We start from the raw sequence: 3,009 nt of genomic DNA, 5'->3' as shown, positions 1-3,009 counted from the left end.
CTTCAGGAGCACAATTAAGTGTTCCAGAACACTCATTCTCCACAATGTTGTACCTATCTTGTCACAATCCACACAGCTGGAGTATTTTATGCCAAGTAATTCAAACAGTGCTCAGTGAATATTGTTGATTTTAAATGCTGTTGAGTCGGAACCCAAGAGAAGGCTTATTAGTTATTATTTTAGTAATATTGCTGATTTCTAAGATGATATTTTCTTTCTTTAAAAAAAAAAAAAGCCATTCAATAGTAGAAATAATTCCTACCACAGACTAGCATAAACTTGATTGTGACCCATCATGACCCTATAAGACGAGTAGAACTGTTTCTTAGGGTTTCCAAGACTATAAATCTTTACAGGAACCAACAGCCTAATTTTTCTCCTGTAGAGTAGCTGGTGGGTTTGAGCCACTGACCTTGTAGTTAGTAGTCCAATGCTTAGCACACTTCACCATCAGGGTTTATTTTACAGATGCTTTTATTTTGTATGTATTTATTTATTTTGAATGTACAGATACTTTATTGCTCACCTTTCACACAAAGCATACCTCCAGCCATTTCTTTCACAGCTTGACAATGTTTACTTTTACAAAAACCCAGCAAGAAGCATCATGGAAGATTTTAGTCAAGGAGAATGTAGAACATCAACTCAGCCAAACTTTTGTTTTCTGCAGCAATAATAAAGGGTCTTTTGCACTAAGCAAAAATCTGTCTTCTCACTTGGTAGTGCATTTCTTTCGTTACCAAAAAAAGTCTCCTGCCCAAAGTAAACTAACTTGTATTTGTTGAGCCAGTGGTGTCAACTCGTGCATAAAACAAAATTCAGTTTGCTGTTTCTTCTAGAGCAGATTTCAAGTAAAAACAAGGTTGAAGGAGGAACTTGTTTTGGATGGATGCAGGTCAATTTGAATTCCTATACTTAACTAGATGCCTACATGTACTATAGATTCACAACGCAGTTTGCTTGTAACATCTTTACAGATTTTGGCCATGTTCAAGGTTTTCAGAGTTGAGCATATGCTATTCCACCAAGAGGATAAGGCTACTGAATGTGCTATCTGCAGAAGAGCTCATTTAATAGGAACAGATCTAAAACTTCTATCATGAAGCAAATGTGGCATAACCTCTGGATAAAAAAAAGCCAGCCAGGGGCAGAGAAGTGTGCTTGGAAAATAGGCATTAGAATATTTTAAGTAAAACACATATAAATGGATTGTTAATATAAGGAAGGTTTCCTAGTTGAAAATCTAAAAAAAAAAAAAAAAAAAAAATCTAGGAGAATCCTCATTTTGAAAACTATTAAATTCAAGTAACTTTTTCAAAAAAGTATGTATTTTCTGACTGTGGAATTAGTCTACTGGTCAAAGATTAAAGGCAACTTTGTATGAATATTTAAAAATTCTTCATATGAAGGAGAGATGTTGTGTTCCTCAAATAAATAGCATTATGTAAATCCATTTAAAAAACGAACAGAACTGCATGATGACCTACCAATGCTTATACCAAGCAGGAATCTGCCTGCTACCTGTGGTCTCACACTAATTCAGGAGATTTTGGATTTAGGGTTCTGAAACTAAGTTTCTATTACTTGAGCTCTAGCAAAATATAAGGTTCTGTAGCCTCAACTAGTATAATGTCTTCCCTGTCCAAATCCAGAAAGATTATACTGGTAACCCCATGCTGGAAGTGCTGTTCAAATGGAACCCCCTGGGGATAATTCTGGCTTCCCCTTCCTGCCCAGCCTCCTCCCTGGCCCCCACAACCACCCCGGCCTAAACGCCCACCTCTCCCTCCATGCCCACTGCCTCGATCACCATGGTGCCCACCATCTTGGTATCTATTGTCCTGCTGTTATCCACGACCCTGATATCCACTTCCTGTATATGAAGATGCTTGGAAGCCACCATAACCACCAACTTGGTAGCCACTGCTGTGGCCACCATGGTAGCCACCAGGCTGGAAACCTGCATCTCGATAACTACCATCTTGGTAGCCACCTCCTCCTTCACTCCCTCCATCTGTCCAGCCTCCTTGATGCTTATTTCCTCCTCTTCCTCCCCCTCAACCATGGTCATAGCCACCACATCCACCTCTCCCTTCTTGCTCATGGCCGCCTCGTCCTCCATATGAGGAATGTTCATAACCACCTCTCCCTCTTCTGCCTCCTGCTTACTGCTGGGGCCATCTTGCCTCTTCTGCCATGGTGGCATCTCTGGGGGTGGAGGTTCAATTTCATTGGATCTACCACCTCTGTCAGGTACCCTGCCCATCAATACCTTGTTGATGGCACAAGTTGTCTTTTCTCTAATAGAGCCACTGCTTGTCCATAAAATCTTTGACAAGTCTTGTCTTGCGGCCAAAAGATGGGCAAGAGAAATAACACTGAGTGCTTCGGCTGGTAAACTTTTGCTAATTTTTCTGTCTGACTCTTAGCTCTGTCAGACCAGCCAAACGATTGCACAGTGACATCCAAACATTTTATTAGAAGCTTTCTCCAGACTTCATATTCATCGTCTGTGGCTTGGTTAATTGCTTCAATTCTTTCCCAGTGGACTGGTTTCTTCAGTAAAGGCTTTCCCACATGATTAGGTGGAATTTTTGATAATGTCTCCTTAAGTTTTTTCAATTCCACTGAAGAATTGGAACTTAGTTATATTGACTGGAGGTTTGGACATTCCTAGATCAATACATATGCCTTTCAACTCTTGAAAGACTTCACTACCGCCCTCTTCTTGAGCTTTTTTTTGGAGGAGAATTCACACAGAGCATTCTGGCAGCTTCTAGTTCTGAGATGAGGTATGTGAACAAAAGGAGGCAGTTCTTCTGAACAAAAAGGCACTTGGGTCACATCCCCTGATGTCAGTGAAAGATATGGACAGTTCATTTCCCTTAGTAGCCCACTCACCTGGAGCTGGAATTCTTCAGCTTCGCTTGGGCTGTTAGTTGCTTGTACATTTTCCTCCAGTTTACAGAGCACTCTTAATTCAGACACCAGCCAAGCACAGAGTTTGGT

General features: G+C 40.6%; 1 pseudogene; it reads right to left on the bottom strand.

The window, feature by feature from the left end:
- Positions 1-1,617: 1,617 nt before the first annotated feature.
- On the bottom strand, positions 1,618-3,009 carry LOC102835383 (annotated as a pseudogene).

This window comes from Chrysochloris asiatica, unplaced genomic scaffold (assembly GCF_000296735.1).
Source record: "Chrysochloris asiatica unplaced genomic scaffold, ChrAsi1.0 scaffold00013, whole genome shotgun sequence".
Taxonomy (NCBI): Eukaryota; Metazoa; Chordata; class Mammalia; order Afrosoricida; family Chrysochloridae; genus Chrysochloris; species Chrysochloris asiatica.
The sequence above is the reverse complement of the archived record's forward strand: the minus strand, read 5'-3'. Positions and strand labels throughout refer to the sequence as shown.